At 36.3% G+C, this 23689-nt stretch overlaps 1 protein-coding gene across 7 annotated transcripts in view; it reads left to right on the top strand.

Annotated features, from left to right (window-relative positions):
* Positions 1-23689, top strand: part of ANKIB1 (ankyrin repeat and IBR domain containing 1) — a 159237-nt gene that overhangs the window by 33636 nt on the left and 101912 nt on the right. The window contains exon 2 of one of the 7 annotated variants that reach the window (XM_079932121.1): positions 10782-10846. The exons of the other annotated variants lie outside the window; for them this stretch is intronic. The gene's annotated coding sequence lies outside the window, so the exon portion shown is untranslated. The remainder of the gene's footprint in view (positions 1-10781; positions 10847-23689) is intronic. 7 annotated transcript variants of the gene reach the window in all.

Below are 23689 nucleotides of genomic sequence, written 5' to 3'. Positions count from 1 at the left end.
GAAGTTTCATTAGGTCCCATTTGTTTATTTTCATTTTTACTTCCATTACTATAGGAGGTGGGTCAAAAAAGATCTTGCTGTGATGTATGTCAAAGAGTGTTCTTCCTATGTATTCCTCTAAGAGTTTTATAGTGTCCAGTCTTACATTTAGGTCTCGAATCCATTTTGAGTTGTTTTTTTTTTTTTAAACATTTATTTATTTGCCTGTGCTGGGTCTTAGATGCGGCCTGTGGAATCTTTAGTTGCGGCATGCGGGCTCTTAATTGCAGCATGCGGGATCTAGTTCCCTAACCAGGGATTGAACCCTCGTCCCCTGCATTGGGAGAATGGAGTCTTAACCACTGGACCAGCAGAGAAGTCCCAACAAACTTTTCTTGATATTTAGTCATCATTCAATTCCTGGTCCAGAGAGGAACATACCCTTACAATTGGAGATATCCTTAATAGATGTAAATTTACCTCCTAAAAGGGCATTTTCTACTTGGTTTTGAAAGATTCTCCTGGGTCTGCTGTTTCTTAAATTAATAAGTCCAAAATAATCCTTTTGTCAAATGGGCATATTTTGGGGTGGTGTACTCTGCTCCCCCCCTTTTTTTTAACATCTTTATTGGGGTATAATTGATTTACAATGGTGTGTTAGTTTCTGCTTTATAACAAAATGGATCAGTTATACATATACATATGTTCCCATATCTCTTCCCTCTTGCATCTCCCTCCCTCCCACCCTCCCTGTCCCAACCCTCCAGGCGGTCATAAAGCACCGAGTTGATCTCCCTGTGCTATGTGGCTGCTTCCCACTAGCTACCTACCTTACATTTGGTAGTGTATATATGCCCCTGCCTCTCTCTCGCTTTGTCACAGCTTACCCTTCCCCCTCCCCATATCCTCAAGTCCATTCTCTAGTAGGTCTGTGTCTTTATTCCTGTCTTACTCCTAGGTTTTTCATGACATTTTTTTTCTTAAATTCCATATATATGTGTTAGCATATGGTATTTGTCTCTCTCTTTCTGACTTACTTCACTCTGTATGACAGACTCTAGGTCTATCCACCTCATTACAAATAGCTCAATTTCGTTTCTTTTTATGGCTGAGTAATATTCTATTGTATATATCTGCCACATCTTCTTTATCCTTTCATCCGATGATGGACACTTAGGTTGTTTCCATCTCCGGGCTATTGTAAATAGAGCTGCGATGAACATTTTGGTACATGACTCTTTTTGAATTATGGTTTTCTCAGGGTATATGCCCAGTAGTGGGATTGCTGGGTCATATGATAGTTCTATTTGTAGTTTTTTAAGGAAACTCCATACTGTTCTCCATAGTGGCTGAACCAATTTACATTCCCACCAGCAGTGCAAAAGGGTTTCCTTTTCTCCACACCCTCTCCAGCATTTATTGTTTCTAGAGTTTTTGATGATGGCCATTCTGACCGGTGTGAGATGATATCTCATTGCAGTTTTGATTTGCATTTCTCTAATGATTAATGATGTTGAGCATTCTTTCATGTGCTTGTTGGCAGTCTGTATATCTTCTTTGGAGAAATGTCTATTTAGGTCTTGTGCCCATTTTTGGATTGGGTTGTTTGTTTTTTTGTTATTGAGCTGTATGAGCTGCTTATAAATTTTGGAGATTAATCCTTTGTCAGTTGATTCATTTGCAAATATTTTCTCCCATTCTGAGGGTTGTCTTTTGGTCTTGTTTATGGTTTCCTTTGCTGTGCAAAAGCTTTTAAGTTTCATTAGGTCCCATTTGTTTATTTTTGTTTTTATTTCCATTCCTCTTGGAGGTGGGTCAAAAAGAATCTTGCTGTGATTTATGTCATAAAGTGTTCTGCCTATGTTTTCCTCTAAGAGTTTGATAGTTTCTAGCCTTACATTTAGGTCTTTAATCCATTTTGAGCTTATTTTTGTGTATGGTGTTAGGGAGTGATCTAATCTCATACTTTTACATGTACCTGACCAGTTTTCCCAGCACCACTTATTGAAGAGGCTGTCCTTTCTCCACTGTACATTCCTGCCTCCTTTATCAAAGATAAGGTGACCATATGTGCGTGGGTTTATCGCTGGGCTTTCTATCGTGTTCCATTGATCTATCTTTCTGTTTTTGTGCCAGTACCATACTGTCTTAATTACTGTAGCTTTGTAGTATGGTCTGAAGTCAGGGAGCCTGATTCCTCCAGCTCCATTTTTCGTTCTGAAGAGTGCTTTGGGTATTCGGGGTCTTTTCTATTTCAATACAAACTGTGAAAGTTTTTGTTCTAGTTGTGTGAAAAATGCCGGTGGTAGTTTGATAGGGATTGCATTGAATCTGTAGATTGCTTTGGGTAGTAGTCATTTTCACAATGTTGATTCTTCCAATCCAAGAACATGGTATATCTTTCCATCTATTGGTATCATCTTTGTTTTCTTTCATCAGTGTCTTATAATTTTCTGCATACAGGTCTTTTGTCTCCTTAGGTAGGTTTATTCCTAGATATTTTATTTCTTTTGTTGCAATGGTAAATGGGAGTGTTTTATTGATTTCGCTTTCAGATTTTTCATTATTAATGTATAGGAATGCCAGAGATTTCTGTGCATTAATTTTGTATCCTGCTACTTTACCAAATTCATTGATTAGCTCTAGTAATATTCTGGTAGCATCTTTAGGATTCTCTATGTATAGTATCATGTCATCTGCAAACAGTGACAGCTTTACTTCTTTTCTGATTTAGATTCCTTTTATTTCCTTTTCTTCTCCGACTGCTGTGGCTAAAACTTCCAAAACTATGTTGAATAAGAGTGGTGAGAGTGGGCAACCTTGTCTTGTTCCTGGTCTTAGTGGAAATGCTTTCAGTTTTTCACCATTGAGGACGATGTTGGCTGTGGGTTTGTCATATATGACCTTTATTATGTTGAGGAAAGTTCCCTCTATGCCTAGTTTCTGGAGGGTTTTTATCATAAATGGGTGTTGAATTTTGTCGAAAGCTTTCTCTGCATCTATTGAGATGATCATACGGTTTTTCTCCTTCAGTTTGTTAACATGGTGTATCACGTTGATTGATTTGTGTATATTGAAGAATACTTGCATTCCTGGAATAAACCCCACTTGATCATGGTGTATGATCCGTTTAATGTGCTGTTGGATTCTGTTTGCTTGTATTTTGTTGAGGATTTTTGCATCTATGTTCATCAGTGATATTGGCCTGTAGTTTTCTTTCTTTGTGCCATCCTTGTCTGGTTTCAGTATCAGGGTGATGGTGGCCTCATAGAATGAGTTTGGGAGTGTTCCTCCCTCTGCTATATTTTGGAAGTTTGAGAAGGATAGGTATTAGCTCTTCTCTAAATGTTTGGTAGAATTCGCCTGTGAAGCCATCTGGTACTGGGCTTTTGTTTATTCGAAGATTTTTAATCACAGTGTCAATTTCAGTGCTTGTGATTGGTCTCTTCACATTTTCTATTTCTTCCTGATTCAGTCTTGGCAGGTTGTGCCTTTCTAAGAATTTGTCCATATCTTCCAGGTTGTCCATTTTATTGGCATAGAGTTGCTTGTAGTAGTCTCTCATGATCCTTTGTATTTCTGCAGTGTCCGTTGTTACTTTTCCTTTTTCATTTCTAATTCTATTGATTTGAGTCTTCTTCCTTTTTTTCTTGATGAGTCTGGCTAATGGTTTATGAATTTTGTTTATCTTCTCAAAGAACCAGCTTTCAGTTTTATTGATCTTTGCTATTGTTTCCTTCATTTCTTTTTCATTTATTTCTAATCTGAATTTTATGATATCTTTCCTTCTGCTTATTTTGAGGTTTTTTTTGTTTTTTCTCTAATTGCTTTAGGTGCGAGGTTAGGTTGTTTATTCGAGATGTTTCCTTTTTCTTAAGGTAGGATTGTATTGCTATAAACTTCCCTCTTAGAACCATTTTGAGTTTATTTTTCTGTATGGTATTAGGGAGTGTTCCAATTTCATTCTTTTACATTTGGCTGTCCAGTTTTCCCAGCCCCTCTTATTGAAGACACTGTCTTTTCTCCATTGTATATCTTTCCCTCCTTTGTCATAGATTAGTTGACCATAGGTGCGTGGGTTTATCTCTGGGCTTTCTATCTTGTTCCATTGATCTATGTTTCTGTTATTGTGCCAGTATCATATTCTCTTGATTACTGTACCTTTGCAGTGTAGTCTGAAGTCAGGGAGTCTGATTCCTCCAGCTCCGTTTTTTCCCTCAAGACTGCTTTGGCTATTCGGGGTCTTTTGTGTCCCCATACAAATTTTGAGATGATTTATTCTAGTTCCGTAAAAAATACTATTGGAAATTTGATAGGGATTGCATTGAATCTGTAGATTGCTTTGAGTAGTATACTCATTTTCACAATATTGATTCTTCCAATCCAAGAACATGGTATATCTCTCCATCTGTTGGTATCATCTTTAACTTCTTTCATCAGTGTCCTATAGTTTTCTGCTTACAGGTCTTTTGTTTCCCTAGTTAGGTTTATTCCTAGGTATTTTATCTTTTTGTTGCAATGGTAAATGGGAGTGTTTCTTTAATTTCTCTTTCAGACTTTTCATCATTCATGTATAGGAAGGGAAGAGATTTCCGTGCATTAACTTTGTATCCTGCAACTTTACCAAATTCATGGATTAGCTCTAGTAGGTTTCTGGTGGCATTTTTAGGAATCTCTATGTATAGTATCATGTCATCTGCAAACAGTGACATTTTTACTTCTTCTTTTCCAGGTGGTATTCCTTTTATTTCTTTTTCTTCTCTGAATGCTGTGGGTAGGACTTCCAAGACTATGTTGAATAATAGTGGTGAGACTGGACAACGTTGACTCATTCCTAATCTTACAGGAAATGCTTTCAGTTTTTCACCATTGAGAATGATGTTTCTGCGGGTTTGTCGTATATGGCCTTTATTATGTTGAAGTAGGTTCCCTCTATACCCACTCTCTGGAGAGTTTTTACCATCAACTGGTGTAGAATTTTGTCAAAAGCTTTTTCTACGTCTATTGAGATGATCATATGGTTTTTATTCTTCAGTTTGTTAATATCATGTATCACATTGATTGATTTGCATATACTGAAGAATCCTTGCACCCCTGGGATAAATCCCACTTGATCATGTTGTATGATTCTTTTAATGTGTTGTTGGAATCTGTTTGCTAGTACTTTGTAGAGGATTTTTGCATCTATATTCATCAGTGATATTGGTCTGTAATTTTCTTTTTTTTGTAGTATCTTTGTCTGGTTTTGGTATCAGGGTGATAGTGGCCTTATAGAATGAGTTTGGGAGTGTTCCTTCCTCCTCTGCAGTTTTCTGGAAGAGTTTGAGAAGGATGGGTGTTAGCTCTTCTCTAAATGTTTGATAGAATTCATCTGTGAAGCCATCTGGTCATGGACTTTTGTTTGTTGGAAGATTTTTAATCACAGTTTCAATTTCATTACTTATGATTGGTCTCTTCATATTTTCTGTTTTTTCCTGGTTCAGTCTTGGAAGGTTATACCTTTCTAAGAACTTGTCCATTTCTTCCATGTTTTCCATTTTATTGGCGTAGAGTTGCTTCTGATAGTCTCTTAGGATGCTTTGTATTTCTGCGGTGTCTGTTGTAACTTCTCTTTTTGCATTTTTAATTTTATTGATTTGAGTCCTCTCCATCTTTTTCTTTTTTTTTTTTTTTTTTTTTTGTGGTATGCGGGCCTCTCACTGTCGTGGCCTCTCCCATTGCAGAGCACAGGCTCCGGACGCGCAGGCTCAGCGGCCATGGCTCACGGGCCCAGCTGCTCCGCGGCATGTGGGATCCTCCCGGACCGGGGAACGAACCCGTGTCCCCTGCATCGGCAGGCGGACTCTCAACCACTGCGCCACCAGGGAAGCCCTCCATCTTTTTCTTGATGAGATTGGCTAATGGTTTATCAATTTTGTTTATCTTCTCAAAGAACCAACTTTTAGTTTTATTGATCTTTGCTATTATTTTCTTTGTTTCTGTTTCATTTATTTCTGCTTTGATCTTTATGATTTCTTTCCTTCTGCTAACTTTGGGTTTTGTTTGTTCTTTTTACTCTTGTTTCTTAAGGTGTCAGGTTAGTTTGTTTATTTGAGATTTTTCTTGTTTCTTGAGCTAGGCTGGTATAGCTATAAACTTTCCTCTTAGAACTGCTTTTGCTGCATCCTATAGGTTTTGGATCATCGTGTTTTCATTGTCATTTGCCTCTAGGTATTTTTTGATTTCCTCTTTGATTTCTTCAGTGATCTCTTGGTCATTTAGTAAAGTATTGCTTAGCCTCCATGTGTTTGCGTTTTTTACATTTTTTTCCCTGTAATTCAATTCTGATCTCATAGCATTGTGGTCAGAAAAGATGCTTGATATGACTTCAAGTTTCTTAAATTTACTGAGGCTTGATTTGTGACCCCGAATGTGATCTATCCTGGAGAATGTTCCGTGTGCACTTGAGAAGTAAGTGTAATCTGCTGTTTTTGGGTGGAATGTCCTATAAATATCAGTTAAATCTATCTGGTCTATTGTGTCATTTAAAGCTTGTGTTTCCTTATTTATTTTCATTTTGGATGATCTGTCCATTGGTGTAAGTGAGGTGTTAGAGTCCCCCACCGTTATCTTCTTACTGTCGATTTCGTCTTTTAGAGCTGTTAGCAGTTGCCTTACGTATTGAGGTGCTCCTATGTTGGGTGCATATATATTTATAATTATATCTTCTTTTTGGATTGATCTCTTGATCATTATGTAGTGTCCTTCCTTGTCTCTTGTAACATTCTTTATTTTAAAGTCTATTTTATCTGATATGAGTATAGGTTGTCCAGCTTTCTTTTGATTTCCATTTGCATTGAATATCTTTTTCCATCCCCTCACTTTCAGTCTGAATGTGTCCCTAGGTCTGAAGTGGGTCTCTTGTAGACAGCATATATATGGGTCTTGTTTTTGTATCCACTCAGCAAGCCTGTGACTTTTGGTTGGAGCATTTAATCCATTCACGTTTAAGGTAATTATCGATATGTATGTTCATATGACCATTTTCTTAATTGTTTTGGGTTTGTTTTTGTAGATACTTTTCTTCTCTTTTGTTTCCCACTTAGAGAAATTCCTTTAGCATTTGTTGTAGAGCTAGCTGGTTTGGTGGTGCTGAATTCTCTTAGCCTTTGCTTGTCTGTAAAGCTTTTGATTTCTCTATCGAATCTGAATGATATCCTTGCCGGGTAGAGTAATTTTGTTGTAGGTTCTTCCCTTTCTTCACTTTAAGTATATCATGCCACTCCCTTCTGGCTTGTAGAGTTTCTGCTGAGATATCAGCTCTTAACCTTATGGGAGTTCCCTTGTATGTTATTTTTTGTTTTTCCCTTGCTGCTTTCAATAATTTTTCTTTGTCTTTAATCTTTGGCAATTTAATTACTGTGTGTCTTGGCGTGTTTCTCCTTGGTTTTATCTTGTATGGGACTCACTGTGCTTCCTGGACTTGGGTGGCTATTTCCTTTCCTATGTTAGGGAACTTTTCGACTATAATCTCTTCAAATATTTTCTCTGGTCCTTTCTCTCTCTCTTCTCCTTCTCGGACCCCTATAATGTGATGTTGTTGCATTTAATGTTGTCCCGGAGGTCTCTTAGACTGCCTTCACTTCTTGTCATTCTTTTCTCTTTATTCTGTTCCGCAGCTGTGAATTCCACCATTCTTTCTTCCAGGTCGCTTATTCTTCTTCTGCCTCACTTATTCTGCTATTGATTGCTTTAGTGTAGTTTTTGTTTTTGCGGTACGCGGGCCTCTCACTGCTGTGGTCTCTCCCGTTGCGGAGCAAAGGCTCGGGACGTGCAGGCTCAGCGACCATGGCTCACGGGCCCAGCCGCTCTACAGCATATGGGATCTTCCCAGACCGGGGCATGAACCTGTGTCCCCTGCATCGGCTAGCGGACTCTCAACCACTGCACCACCAGGGAAGCGCGCTTCTAGTGTAGTTTTCAGTTACTGTATTGTTCATCTCTGTTAGTTTGTTCTTTAATTCTTCTAGGTCTTTGTTAAACATTTGTTGTATCTTCTTGGTCTTTCCCTCCATTGTTTTTCCGAGGTCCTGGATCATCTTCATTATCATTACTCTGAATTCTTTTTCGGGAAGGTTGCCTATCTCCACTTCGTTTAATTGTTTTTCTGGGGTTTTATCTTGTTCCTTCATCTGGTACATAGCCCATTGCCTTTTCATCTTGTCTGTCTTTCTGTGAATGTGGTTTTTGTTCTGCAGGCTGCAGGAGTGTAGTTCTTCTTGCTTCTGCTCTCTGCCCTCTGGTGGATGAGGCCATCTAAGAGGCTTGATGGGAGGGACTGGTGGTGGGTAGTGCAGACTGTTGCTCTGGTGGGCAGAGCTCAGTAAAACTTTAATCCTCTTGACTGCTGATGGGTGGGGCTGGGTTCCCTCCCTGTTGGTTGTTTGGCCTGAGGCAACCCAACTCTGGAGCCTACCTGGGCTCTTTGGTGGGGGAAATGAGAGACTCTGGGAGGGCTCACGCCAAGGAGTACTTCCCAGAACTTCTTCTGCCCGTGTCCTTGTCCCCATGGTGAGCCACAGCCACCCCCCGCCTCTGTAGGAGACCGTCCAACACTAGCAGGTAGGTCTCGTTTAGTCTCCCCTGGGATCACTGCTCCTTTCCCTGGGTCCCGATGCATACACTACTTTGTGTGTGTCCCCTCCAAAAGTGGAGTCTCTGTTTCCCCCAGTCCTGTCAAAGTCCTGCCATCAAATCCCAGTAGTCTTCAAAGTCTGATCCTCTAGGAATTTCTCCTCCTGTTGCCAGATCCCCAGGTTGGGAAGCCTGACGTGGGGCTCAGAACCTTCACTCCAGTGGGTGGACTTCTGTGGTATAAGTGTTTTCCAGTCTGTGAGTCACCCACCCAGCAGTTATGGGATTTGATTTTACTGTGATTGTGCCCCTCCTACCGTCTCATTGTGGCTTCTCCTTTGTCTTTGGATGTGGGGTATCTTTTTTGGTGAGTTCCAGTGTCTTCCTGTCGATGATTGTTCAGCGGCTAGTTGTGAATCGGTTGTTCTCTCAAGAGGGAGTGAGAGCACGTCCTTCTACTCCACCCTCTTGGTTCCTTCTTAAAAATTTGTTTTTTGTTCAGTTACATGTGAGTGGCAGATATGCTTCAGATTTGCTCCAAGTCTTCATTCTGGGACCCAAGCTGAAGGAGAAGCTGCTGCTTTGGTCTTGTGGCAAAAAAGAGCAGTGGTAGAACCACATGATGGGTCTTAAAGCTTTGGTTCAGAAATGACATGCTTTACATTTACTCGTATTTCATTGGCCAAAGCAAGTCAAATGGCCAACACTGGTATAAGTGGGCAAGGAAATATACTCCTCCTGTAGGGAGAGAAGTGAATAATTGGGGACAGTATTGCAGTGTATCACTGTATCCTTTTGGTTTTTGGTTCATATCATTTTGTAAAAGTTCTTAATGCATTCTGGATACTGAACTCGTGAGTTTAGCTTTTACACTTAGGTCTGGCATCCATTTTTACGTGTAGTCTGAGATAGGGGTCAAGGTTCAGTTTTTTCCATATGGATATCCATTATCCATGGTGTCATTTGATGAAAGGACTTAACTTTCCCCCATTGAATTGTCCTAGCACCTTAATGCTGTTGAAGTGTGAGTCTATTTCTGAGGACTTTATTCTGTTGCATTAATCTATTTGTTAAACCTTATGGTTAGTATCATACCATCTTGAAATCAGGTAATGAAATTGTCTGACCATCCCCTTTTTCAAGATTGGTAAGGATATTCTTTGGTTTTTGCAGTTCTGTATTTAGCCTTCCAATCTATGAACATAGTTTATCTATCCCTTTCTTCCTTCCTCCCTCTCTCCCTCTCTGTCTCTCTCTCTCATTCTTTCTCTCTTTCTTTCTCCCTCTCATTCTCTCCCTTTCTGCCTTCCTCCCTCCCTCCATTCCTTTCTTTCTTCCACTTTTTGTTTTTGCTGTGGTACGCAGGCCTCTCACTGTTGTGGCCTCTCCCGTTGCAGAGCACAGGCTCCGGATGCGCAGGCTCAGTGGCTATGGCTCACGGGCCTAGCCGCGCCGCGGCATGTGGGATCTTCCCGGACCAGGGCACGAACCCATGTCCCCTGCATCGGCAGGCAGACTCTCAACCACTGCGCCACCAGGGAAGCCCCTCTTTCTTCCACTTTTATTGAGATATAATTGACATACAACACTGTATAAGTTTAAGGTGTACAGCGTACTGATTTGATTTACATACCTCATAAAGTGGTTATCACAGTAAGTTTAGTAAACATCCATCATCTCATGTAGACACAGAATTAAAGAAATAGGAAACATTTTTTTCTTGTGATGAGAACTCTTAGAATTTACTCTTAACAACTTTCATCTATAACATACAGCAGTGTTGATTATATTTATCATGTTGTACATTACATCCCCAGTTCTTATCTTATAGCTAGAAGTTTGTACATTTTGACTGCCTTCATCCAGTCTCCCCCTTCCTACCCCCCCACCCCCGTAATCACAAATCTGATCTCTTTTTCTGTGAGTTTGTTCTAGAAGAATGATTGACCTACAACACTGTGCTACTTCCTGTTACACAACATAGTGATTCGAAATTTCTATACCTTTCAAACTGATCACCGTGATAAGTCTAATTATGATATGTCATCATACAAAGATATTACATAGTTATTGACTATATTCCCCACACTGTACATTTCATATCAGTGATTCATTTATTTAGCAACTGGAAGTTTGTACCTCTTAATCTTCCTCATCTATTTTTTTTCTCCCTTTGCCCATTTATTTAGATCTTCTTTAATCCTGACAATGTTTGTTTCAGCATAGAAGTCTTACACATCTGTTCACTTTAGTGGTAAGTATATTTTTGACACTAACTGTAAATAGAATTTATATTTTATAATAATTTATATATAACTATAAATTATTAACTTATAATTACATAATATATAATCTAAATCTTGAATCCTGTGTATTATTACTTTCAAACACCACACCCATAATTAGATCTAGTTTTTTTTGTTGTTGAAGTATAGTTGATTTACAATTTCAAGTATACAATATAATGATTTGGTATTTTATGGATTATAATCTATTTAAGGTTATTATAAAATATTGGTTATATTCCCTGTACTGTACATTACACCCTTGCATCTTATTTATTTTATACCTAATAGTTTGCACCTCTTAATCCCCTTTCTCTATCTTGCCGTTCCACCCTCTGGCAACCACTAGTTTGTTCTCTATTCATGAGTGTGTTTGTGGTTTGTTATATGCATTTGTTTGTTTTAATTTTTAGATTCCACATATAAGTGAAAACATACAGTATTTATCCTTCTCTGACTTACTTCACTGAGCATAATACCCTCCAAGTCTATCCACATTGTTGCAAATGGCAAAATTTCATTCTTTTTTATGACTAATATTCCATTATATATTCATTACCACATCTTCTTTATCCATTCATGTGTTGATGGATACTTTGGTTGCTTCCATATCTTGGCTATTGTAAATAATGCTGCTACGATATTGAAGTGTATATATCTTTTGAAATTAGTGTTTTCGTTTTCTTTGGATATATACCCAAGAATAGAATTGTTGGATCATATGGGTCTATATTTAGTCTTTTGAAGAACTGCCATGCTGTTTTCCATAGTGGCTGTACCAGTTTACATTCCCACCAGCAGTGAACTAAGTGTCCCTTTCTCCACATCCTCACCAGCATTTATTATTTGTTGTCTTTTTGATGATAACTATTCTGACATGTGTGAGATGATATCTCATTGTAGTTTTGATTTGCATTTTCCTGATGATTAGTGACATTGAGGATCTTTTCATATGCCTGTTGGCCATCTGTTTGTCTTCTTTTGAAAAACGTCTATTGAGGTCTTCTGCCCATTCTTTAATTGGGTTGTTGCTTTTTAAATATTGAGTTATATTAGCTATTTGTATATTTTGGACATTAACCCCTTATCAGACATATCGTTTGCAAATACATTCTCCTATTCAGTAGGTAGTCTTTTCGTTTTGTTGATGCTTTCCCTGCTGTGCAGAAATTTTTAAGTTTAATTAGGTCTCATTTGTTTATTTTTGCCTTTTTTTCTCTTGCCTGAGAAGACAGATCCAAAAAAATATGGCTAAGATTTATGTCAAAGAGTATACTCCCTATTCTCTTTTAAGTTTCTTCTAGGTTATAGTTACAGGTCTTTAATCCATTTTGAGTTATTTTGTATATGGTGTGATAAAATGTTCTAATTTCATTCTTTTAGCTGTCCAGTTTTCCCAACACTACTTATTGAAGAGACTGTCTTTTCCCTGTTGTATATTCTTGCCTCCTTTGTTGTAGATTAATTGACAATAAGTGCATGAGTTTCTTTCTGGGCTCTCTATTCTTTTCCATTGATCTATGTCTGATTTTGTGCCACTACCATACTGTTTTGATTACTGTAGCTTTGTAGCATATTCTGAAGTTCAGGAGTGTGATACCTCCAGCTTTGTTCTTTTTTCTCAAGATTACTTTGACTATTTGGGGTCTTTCGTGATTCTTTATAAATTTCAGGAATATTCTAGTTCTGTGAAAATTGTTATGGGTGTTTTGATAAGGATTGCTTTGAATCTGTTGATTGCTTTGGGTTTATGGACATTTAAGCAATATTAGTCCTTCCAGTCCATGAGTGTGGAATATCTTTCCATTTATTTGTATCATTTTCGGTTTCCTTTATGAATGTCTTACAGTTTTCAGAGGTGTAGGTCTTTCATGTGTTTGATGAGTTTATCTCTAGGTTTTTCATTCTTTTTGACACAATTGTAACTGGGATTGTTTTCTTGCTTTCTCTTTCACCGTTGAGTATGCGTTAGCTGTGGGTTTGTCATAAATGGCCTTTACTATGTTGAGATATGTTCCCTCTATACCAACTTTGTTGAAGGTTTTTATTATGAATTGGTGTTCAATTTTGTCAAGAGCTTTTTCTGCATCTGTTGAGATGATCATATGATTTTTATTCTTTGTTTTGTTAATGTGGTGTACCTTATTGTTTGATTTGCAGATACTGAACCATCCTTGCGTCCCTGGAATAAATCCCACTTGACCATGGTTTATGATCCTTTTTATATGTTGTTAAATTTGGTTTGCTAATATTTTGTTTAGGATTTTTGTGCCTGTATACATCAAGGATACTGAAGTAATTTTCTATTTCATGGTGTCTTTGCCTGGTTTTGGTATCTTGGTAGTGGTGGCCTCATAGAATGGATTTGGGAGTGTGATCTCTTTAGTTTTTTGGAATAATTTGAGAAGGATAAGTATTAACTCTTCTTTACCTGTTTGGTAGAATTCCCCTGTGAAGGTGTCCGGTCCTGGACTTTTGTTTTTTGGGAGTTTTTTGATTACTGATTCAGTTTTAATACTAGTAATCAGTCTATTCATATTATCTATTTCTTTATGATTCAATTTTGGAAGATAGTACGTTTCTAGGAATTTATCCATTTCTTCTACGTTGTTGAATTTTTTGGCATGTAACTGTTCATAGTATTCTATTATGATTGTTTATATTTCTGTGACATTGGTTGTAATTTCTCCTCTTTCACTTCTTATTTTGTTATTTGGGTCCTTTCTCTTTTTTTCTTAATGAGCCTGGCTAAAGGCTTATCAATTTTGTTTATCTTTTAAAAAAAACCAGCTCCTGGTTTCATTGATCTTTTCTTTTTTGGGGGTGGGAGGGGGTCCTCTCTTTTATTTATTTCCTCTCTGATCTTTATTGTTTCCTGACTTCTGATGACTTTCAACTTTGTTTGTTCTTTTTCTAATTCCTTTAAATGGTAGTTTAGGTTGTGTATTCGAGATTTTTCTTGTTTCTTGAGGTACCTATATTGCTCTAAACTTCTCTCTTAGAACTGCTTTTGCTATATCCCATAAATTTTGGAAAGTTGTGTTTTAATCTTTATTTGTCTCAAGGTGTTTTTCTATTTTCTTTTTGATTTCTTCATTCACCCGTTGGTTTTGTGGAAGCATGTTGTTTAGTCTCTATGTATTTTTGTTTTTCCCATTTTTCTTCCTGTAATTGACTTCTAGTTTCTTACTGTTGAGGTGAGAAAAGATGCTTGATATAATTTCTGTCCTTTTAAATTTGTTGAGACTTGTTTTGTGGCCTAGCATGTGACCTATCCTGGAGAACATTCCATGTAAACTTGAAATGAATATGTATTTTGCTGTTTTGGGTTGGAATGTTCTGTAGATACCTGTTAACTACAACTGCTCTAATATGTCAGTTAATGCCACTGTTTCCTTACTGATTTTTTGTCTGCAAAATCTGTCCATTGATGGTAGGTGGGGTGTTAAAATCCTACTATTACTGTATTCTTGTCAATTTCTCCCTTTATGTCCATTATTATTAGATCTATTTTTAAATACTTTTTTTTAATCCCAAAAAGAATAGAGGAAGAATTCCAAATACAGTTGGCATGGTTCTATCATTCAGAGTTAGCAGTGTAGTATATATTTCCTTAGTCTTTTTTCTATGGATGCATATTTTTTAGTTCGCTGTGATGATAGTATACATAACCTTATTTATTTATTGTAAAAACATTTTTCCACATAAAGTTGTAAAAATGATTTTAATGATTGTATTCTAGCATTCTGTTGAGTGGATTTACCATAATTGACTTAATTGGAACCTAAACAGAGAAACATTTGTTCATAGTTTTTTCGGTATTTAAAATTTGAAAGTAATTGAAGTACTTGTTTGTTTTAGTATTAGAATAATTTTCTTCCATATATTTCAAAAGGTACTAGAAGTATGCTGTCCCCTTAAATTGAAAATTTAAAAATACTCTTTTTACTTGACTAGTTTGTAAGAGATACTGAAAAAACTTTTTAGAACTTAAAACTCTTTATGATTTTATTTTGTAGTGTAACTCATTTATTGCATTATAGATATTTCTAATGGTTTTTCTTTTTTTTGAGGGGACTGTAATTCTGTTGTTTCTTGAGTTATGAACACTTAGTTTATAAATTTTCATGCATTGTAATAACCATCTTTACATATGGTCCAGAAAGGAAATGAACCCATTCAAAATTATTTCTAAAATTAGTTTGTGAGTTCCATACAAGGAACTGAAAATGAAATTTTCTTGAAGGAATCCATTTTATATTTGTGGAATAGAATAACAGTGATGCTTTCATTTATCTCACTTGTGTCTAGAGAATGATGGAGTTAAGTAAAGCTCCAAGCATTGTTATTACCCCCTGGGTTTCTCTCTTACTTCACTATTCAAGTAAGATGGTGACATCAGAGGTTAATCAGTCACTCATCCTTGTCCCTGTTGATAATCTTCAAATAGTTTATTGTGAATAAAAAGACTGTGACATCAGAAGAAAATTGGCAGCTTCCCTTCTTTTGTTCTTTCCACTTCTCTTGATATTATTCTCTGTAATAGGTGGTGCTAATAACTTTCCAGTACCCAGAGATTAGATGTTTATCTGTAAATGTAACAAAGCTTAAAACTCCTAAAATTGGAATTTGATTCAGTTTTTGACATGCACACACAGTTTCAGAAATTAGAAAGACCATACAATCTCATACTTATGACTTATACTGAACACAGTAAATGAAAAAACTATAATATTATTAAAAGAATCCTTTATGTGCTAGTATAATTCTAATACTAGTGATGTATATTTATAACATACTGTTTAAAGTCATAGATTTTATGTATTCATGTACTTTTCAGTGTTATAATTTCTAATTTTTTTTTCATATCTTCTTTCCTTTTTGACAGAATCATCCTTTCTAATTTTAAAATTTTTTCCTGAGGTTTCTTAAATTAATAACGTAAATTGTAAGAATCATCATGAAGTTTTGTTTTAAGGTCATCTCTTAATAGGAAAACCTTGAGAGAACATTAGTTTGTATAAAAATAATTTATTTCCTCTTAGTGTTGAATATCCAGTGGGCAGAACACCATGAATTAAAATTAGAATCTTGACAGTGGGAAATCAGCCTTTTTAACAATATTGAGTAATATCATAAGCATATTTGTCATTGTTTATAAGTGTGAAAATTTTTGTTTAAAATGAACTAACATTTTTCAAGTGAGGTAAAACATCCCTTCATTATAGAAACTATATCACACAAACATACCAGAAGTGAATGTGGGTTTGGATTGATTGTTCCATGAGTTCCCTATAAATTTTAGAAATCTCATTTAATGTTATTCAGATTCCTTAACTTAGTGGTCATAAAAGGCTAACACAGATTTATCCTATTTAAAATTTTAGTGTGTGCTTTGCATATATTTCTTTGTCTTTTCTGTTTGATTTAATTCACGTGTATTGGTTTAGCTTAAGTAACTTTCATTTCCAGGACTATTCAGAAATGAATTACAAGGAGGTAATGATAAGATACTACTTGGAAGTTGTCTCACAGCTTAGATTTGGATAGTCATTCATAACTTATCTGGTGGTTAGATTTCTCCCCCTTTCAACTGTCCTAAAGCTATGAACCAATAATTAAGGATAAAAAGGCTTCTGGGGGGAAAACACACACATACACAGGGGAAAGTACACAGATTTATAAGATGCCTTCTGTATTAGCTACTGTGCTAAATACTTCACTTACAGTTTTATTTTTCACAATAATTCATGTTCATTGTATTGTCAAGGAAGCAAATGACAAAAGATTAACATAAAGATTAGGATTCAAGTCTCTTTTTTTAAAGAATTTTTTAAAGTGCTTTTTAGGTTCACAGCAAAATTGAAAGAAAGATACAGAGACTTCCTATCTATCCCCTATGCCCACACATGCGTGGCCTCCTCTGTTATCAATATTACTCACTAAAATGGTACATTTGTTGAGTTGGTGAACCTACATCAGCACGACAAATCACTCAAAGTCCATAGTTTACCTTTGGGTTCACTCTTGGTGTTTTATATTCTGTAGGTTTGGACAAATGTATAACGATTTATATACATTATTATAATATACAGAGTACTTCCAATACCCTAAAAATTTTCTGTGCTCCCTCTATTCATCCTTCCCCTGCCCCTAACACTGTTAATCATCTTTTTAAACCTGTGGATAGTTTTATCTTTCCCAGAAGGTCATATAGTTGGAATCTTGTAGTCTGTAGCCTTTTCACGTTGGCTTCTCTTACTTAGTAATGTGCAATTAGGGTTCCTCTATGTGTTTTCATGACTTGATAGCTCATTTCTTTATAGTACTGAATACTATTCCATTGTCTGGATGTACCACAGTTAATTTATTCATTTATCTACTGAAGGGCATCTTATTTGCTCCCAAGTTTTGGCAGTTAGAAATACAGCTGCTATAAATAGCAGTGTGTAGGTTTTTGTGTGGATGTAAGTTTTCAACACCTTTGGGTAGATACCAAGGAGTGTGATTACTGGATTATGGTAAGAATATATTTACATTTGTAAAAAACCACCACACTGTCTTCCACAGTGATGGTACCATTTTGCATTCCCACCAGTAATGAATGAGAGTTCCTCTTGTTCTGTATCCTTGTCAGCCTTTGATGTTGTCAGTGTTCCGGATTTTGGCCATTCTAATAGGTATGTATCTCATTCTAATTTGTATTCCCTCATGACATATGATGTGGAATATAAATGTACTCATCTGCCACCTGTATATCTTCTTTGGTGAGGTGGCTGTTAAGATCTTTAGCCCATTTTAAAAATCAGATTGTTTTTATTGTTGAGTTTTAAGAGTTCTTTGTGTATTTAGGATAACAATTCACCATATGTGTCTTCTGCAGATATTTTCTCCCAGTCTGGCTTGTCTTCTCATTTTCTTAATGTTGCTTTTCACAGAGCAGAAGGTTTTAATTTTAATGAACTCTTGCTTATCCATTATTTCTTTCATGGCTCATGCCTTTGATGTTGCATCTAAAAAGTCATTGCTATCCTCAACATCATCTAGGTTTTATCCTGTTATCTTCTGGAAGTTTTATGTTTTTGAGTTTAAATTTAGCTCTGTAATCCATTTTGAGTTAATTAAGTTTAGCTCTGTGATCCAGTTTGAGTTAATTTTTGTGAAGGGTGCAAGGTTCTAGATTTGTGGGGGGGTTTCTTTTTCTTTTATTATTTTATTTATTTATTTATTTGTTTATTTAGCTAGCTAGCTAGCTAGCTAGCTAGCTGCACTGAGTCTTAGTCATGGCACGCAGGATCTTCGTTGCCGAATGCGGAGTCTTCATTGCGGCATGTGGGGTCTTTTAGTTGTGGCACACAGGATCTAGTTCCCCAACCAGGGATCAAACCCGGGCCCCCTGCATTGGGAGCATGGAGTCTTAACCACTGGGCCGCGAGGGAAGTCCCCGTGGGGTTTTTTTTTGCATGTGGATGTCTAGTTATTCCAGCACCATATGTTGAAGAGACTATTTTTGCTCCATTGTATTGCCTTTGCTCCTTGTCAAAGATCATTTAACTTATTTATGTGGGTCTGTTTCTGGGCTTTCTGTTCTGTTTTGTTGACATATTTGTCTATTCTTTCACCAGTACCACACTGTCTTGATTATTCTAGCTTTACAGGAAGTCTTCAAATTGGGTAGCATTAATCTTTCAACTTTGTTCTTCTGCTTCAGTATTGTGTTGACTATTTTGGGTCTATTTTCTCTCCAGAGAAGCTGTAGAATCAGTTTGTCAATATTCACAAAGTAACTTGCTGGAATTTTGATTGGGATTATATTGAGTCTGTAGATCAATTTGGGAATAATTGACATCTTGACAATACTGAGCTTTCCTATCTATGAATGGGGAATATCTCACTATTTTTAAGTTCTTCCTTGATTTCATTCATCAGAGTTTTGTAGTTTTTTTAATATAGATCTTGCATATATTTTGTTAGATTTATACCTAAGCATTTCGTTTTATAGATGGTTATGTATATAGTATTGTGTTTTTACTTACAATTTCACTTGTATTGCAGAGCAATGAAGTATCACTGTTCAGTTTTTGTCCATTCTTTTGGACTTTCTGCATAGATGATCATGTCATCTACAAACAAAGGCAGTTTTACTTTTTCCTTCCCAATCTGTATACTATTTGTTTCCTTTTGTCATCTTATTGCATTGTCTATAACCTCCAGTGTGATATTGAAAAGGAATAGTGAGAGGGTCATCCTTGCCTTGTATCTGTTCTTAGTGGAAAAGCTTTGGGTTTCTCACCTTTAAGTTTGATGTTACCTCTTTATCAAGTTGAGATAGTTCCCCTCTATTCCTTCTTTATCTAGAGTTTTCAAAATCATGAATGGGTGTTGGATTTTGTCGAATGCTTTTTCTGCATCTATTGGTATGATCATGTGAGTTTGTTTTTTTTTTAGTCTGTTGATGTCAACCTTTCTTAATTTAATTTTTATTTGATATTGGGGTATAATTGATTTACAATGTTGTGATAGTGTCAGGTGTACAGCGAAGTGGTTCAGTTATACATATATCCATTCTTTTTCAGATTCCTTTCCCATATAGGTTATTACAGAATATTGAGTAGAGTTCCCTGTGCTATACAGTAGGTGCTTGTTTATTATCTATTTTATATATAGTATTGTGTATCTGTTAATCCCAAACTCCTAATTTATCTCCCCCCCAACTTTTCCCCTTTGGTAAACATAAGTTTGTTTTCAAAGTCTGTGAGTCTGTTTCTGTTTTGTAAATAAGTTCATTTCTGTCATTTGTTTAGATTCCACATATAAGTGATATCATAAATACTTTCTCTGCCTGACTTACTTCACTTGGTATGATAATCTCTAGGTCCATCCATGTTGCTGCAGATGGTATTATTTCATTCTTCTTGATGGCTGAGTAATATTCCATTGTATATGTGTACCACATCTTCTTTATCCATTTCTGTCAATAGACATTTAGGTTGCTTCCATGTCTTGGCTATTGTAAATAGTGCTGCAATAAACATTGAGGTGCATGTATATTTTTGAACAGCGTTTTCTCTGAATATGTGCTCAGAAGTGGGATGACTGGATCATATGGTAGTTCTGTTTTTAGTTTTTTAAGGAACCTCCATACTGTTCTCCACAGTGGCTGTACCAGTTTACATTCCCAACACCAGTGTAGGATGTCTCCCTTTTCTGCACACCCTCTTCAGCATTCATTGTAGACTTTTTTTAAAATTTAATTTTATTTATTTTTTTATACAGCAGGTTCTTATTAGTCATCCATTTTATACACGTTGGTGTATACATGTCAATCCCAATCTCCCAATTCATCACAACACCACCACCACCACTCTCCGCTTTCCCCCCTTGGTGTCCATACATTTGTTCTCTACATCTGTGTCTCAATTTCTGCCCTGCAAACTGATTCATCTGTACCATTTTTCTAGGTTCTACATATATGTGTTAATATACGATATTTGTTTTTCTCTTTCTCTTTCATACATCTCTGGATGTATCTATGTCTCTACAAGTGACCTAATTTCATTCCTTTTTATGTCTGAGTAATATTCCATTGTATATATGTACCACATCTTCTTTATCCATTCGTCTGCCGATAGGCATTTAGGTTGCTTCCATGACCTGGCTATTGTAAATAGTGCTGCAATGAACATTGGGGTGCATGTCTTTTTGAATTATGGTTTTCTCTGGGTATATGCCCAGCAGTGGGATTGCTGAGTCATATGGTAATTCTATTTTTAGTTTCTTAAGGAACATCTATACTGTTCTCCATAGTGGCTGTATAAATTTACATTCCCACCAACAGTGCAAGAGGGTTCCCTTTTCTCCACACCCTTTCTAGCATTTGTTGTTTGTAGATTTTCTAATGATGCCCATTCTAACTGGTGTGAGGTGATACCTCATTATAGTTTTGATTTGCATTTCTCAAATAATTAGTGATGTTGAGCAGCTTTTCATGTGCTTCTTGGCCATCTGTATGTCTTCTTTGGAGAAATGTCTATTTAGGTCTTCTGCCCATTTTTGGATTGGGTTATTTTTCTAATATTGAGCTACATGAGCTGTTTATGTATTTTGGAGGTTAATCCTCTGTCCATTGATTCATTTGCAAATATTTTCTCCCATTTTGAGGGTTGTCTTTTTGTCATGTTTATGGTTTCCTTTTCTGTGCAAAAGCTTTTAAATTTCATTAGGTCCCATTTGTTTAGTTTTGTTTTTATTTCCATTACTCTAGAAGGCAGATCAAAAAAGATCTTGCTGTGATTTATGTCAAAGAGTGTTCTTCCTATGTTTTCCTTTAGAGTTTTATAGTGTCCAGTCTTACATTTAGGTCTCTATAATCCATTTTGAGTTCATTTTTGTGTATGATGTTAGGGAGTGTTCTAATTTCATTCTTTTACATGTAGCTGTCCAGTTTTCCCAGTACCACTTATTGAAGAGACTGTCTTTTCTCCATTGTATTTTCTGATGGCATCTTTAGGATTCTCTATGTGTAGTATCATGTCATCTGCAAACAGTGACAGCTTTACTTCTTTTCCAATTTGGTTTCCTTTTTTTTCTTTTTCTTCTCACTGCTGTGGCTAAAACTTCCAAAACTATGTTGAATAATAGTCATAAGAGTGAGCAACATTCTCTTGTTCCTGATCTTAGCGGAAATGGTTTCAGTTTTTCACCTTTGAGAACGATGTTTTTTCTCCATTGTATATTCTCATCTCCTTTGTCATAGATTAATTGACTGTAGGTGCGTGGGTTTATTTCTGGGCTTTCTGTCCTGTTCCATTGATGTATATTTCTGTTTTTGTGCCAGTACCATACTGTTTTGATCACTGCACCTTTGTGTTATAGTCCGTAGTCAGGGAGCCTGATTCCTCCAGCTCTGTTTTTCTTTCTGAGGATTGCTTTGGCTATTCGGGGTCTTTTGTGGTTCCATACATATTTAAAATTTTTTTCTTCTAGTTCTGTGAAAAATGCCACTGGTAATTTAATAGAGATTGCATTGAATCTGTAGATTACCTTGGATATTATAGTCATTTTGACAATGTTGATTCTTCCAGTCCAAGAAAATCATATGTCTTTTCATCTGTTTGTGTATCTTTGATTTCTTTCATCAGCAGCTTATAGTTTTCAGAGTAGACATCTTCTGTCTTCTTATGTATATGTATTCCTAGGTATTTTATTCTTTTTGATGCAATGGTAAGTGGGATTGTTTCCTTAAGTTCTCTTTCTGTTCTTTCATTGTTGGTGTACAGAAATGCAAGAGGTTTCTATGTATTAATTTTGCATCCTGCAACTTTACCAGATTCACTGATAAGCTCTAGTACTTTTCTGGTAGTCTCTTTAGAATTTTCTATGTATAGTATCATGTCTTCTGCAAACAGTGACAGTTTTACTTCTTCTTTTCCAATTTGGAATTCCTTCTATTTCTTTTTCTTCTCTGATTGCCATGGCTAGGACTTCCGAAATTATGTTGAATAAAAGTGGCAAGAGTGGGCAACCTTGTCTTGTTCCTGATCTTAGAGGAAATGCTTTCAGCTTTTATCATTGAGTATGATGTTAGCTGTGGGTTTGTCATATATATTGCCTTTTTTATTTTGAGGTAGGTTCCCTCTGTGCCCACTTTCTGGAGAGTTTTTTTAATTATAAATGGGTGTTGAATTTTGTCAAAAGCTTTTTCTGCATCCAATGAGGCGATCACATGGTTTTTATTTTTCAGTTGTTAATGTGGTATATTACATTGATTGATTTGCAGATATTGAAAAATCCAAACATCCCTGAGATATATCTGCCGGATCATGGTGTATGATCCTTTTAATGTATTGTTGGTTTTGGTTTGCTAGTATTTTGTTGCGGATTATTGCATCCATGTTCATCAGCGATAATGACCTGTATTTTCTTCTTTTGTGATATCTTTGGTTTTGGTATCAGGGTGATGGTGGCCTCATAGAATGAGTTTGGGAGTGTTCCTTCCTCAGCAATTTTTTGGAAGAGCTTGAGAAGGATAGGTGTTAGCTCTTCTCTAAATGTTTTATAGAATTCGCCTGTGAAGCCATCTGGTCCTGGACTTTTTTTTGTTGGAAGTTTTTAAACCACAGTTTCAATTTCAGTGCTTGTGATTGGTCTGTTCATATTTTCTATTTCTTCCTGGTTCAGTCTTGGAAGATTGTACCTTTCTAAGAATTTGTCCATTTCCCTCTAGGTTGTCCATTTTATTGGTGTATAGTTGATTTGTAGTAGTCTCTTATATTCCTTTGTATTTCTGTGGTGTCCATTGTAACTTCCTTTTCTTTTCTAATTTTATTGATTTGAGCCCTCCCCCTTTTTAAAACATTTATTTTATTTTATTTTTATTTATTTTTAAAATTTTTTTGGCCCCATCACACAGCATGTGGAATCTTACTTCCCTGACCTGGGATCGAACCCGAGCCCCATGGAGTGGAAGCGCAGAATCTTAACCACTGGACCGCCAGGAAAGTCCCTCTCCCTTTTTTCTTGATGATTCTGGCTAAAGGTTTATCAATTCTGTTTATCTTCTTTAAGAACCAGCTTTTAGTTTCATTGATCTTTTCTTTTTGATATAGTAGTCTGTATATGTACAAGATTGTTTTAAGTTGCTGGTCTCTTAATTGCCAGTATATTTCCAATATCCTGCATTTGTACAGTCCTCATGATTGCATTGCTGGTTTGGATATCATATTTGTGTGTGGGTGATTTCCTACCTTTACTGTATGTTTGCCTGTACCCATGAACTTGCCCATGTGTCTCTTTCTTGTTTTTAGTTGTGA

The sequence above is a fragment of the Stenella coeruleoalba genome, assembly GCF_951394435.1.
Source record: "Stenella coeruleoalba genome assembly, chromosome: 9".
Classification (NCBI taxonomy): Eukaryota; Metazoa; Chordata; class Mammalia; order Artiodactyla; family Delphinidae; genus Stenella; species Stenella coeruleoalba.
This window is presented reverse-complemented; position numbering and strand designations above follow the sequence as displayed.